The following is a 396-nucleotide window of genomic DNA, read 5'->3' on the forward strand; positions in this document are numbered from 1 at the left end:
GTAGCCCAATAAGCCTTATGTTCGAGCTCTACAGGTAGATGACAGGCTTTTCCAAAGATAAGCCTATAGGGAGACATCCCAAGTTGGGTTTTGTAAGTAGTACGGTATGCCCAAAGTGCGTCCGGAAGGCACAGAGACCAATCCTTGCGATCGGGATTAACCATCTTTTCTAGAATTTGCTTAATCTCCCTGTTGGCCAACTCAGCTTGGCCATTTGTCTGTGGGTGATAGGCAGTTGAAACTTTATGAACCACACCGTACTTGGGCATCAGAGCCTCAAAAGAACGGTTGCAGAAATGGGTGCCTTGATCACTGATGACGGCACGCGGCGTTCCAAATCGAGATAACACATTTTCCTTTAAGAACTTTACAACAGTAGTGTTATCGTTGTTCCGG

Source organism: Morus notabilis, unplaced genomic scaffold, assembly GCF_000414095.1.
Source record: "Morus notabilis unplaced genomic scaffold, ASM41409v2 Scaffold67, whole genome shotgun sequence".
Classification (NCBI taxonomy): domain Eukaryota; kingdom Viridiplantae; phylum Streptophyta; class Magnoliopsida; order Rosales; family Moraceae; genus Morus; species Morus notabilis.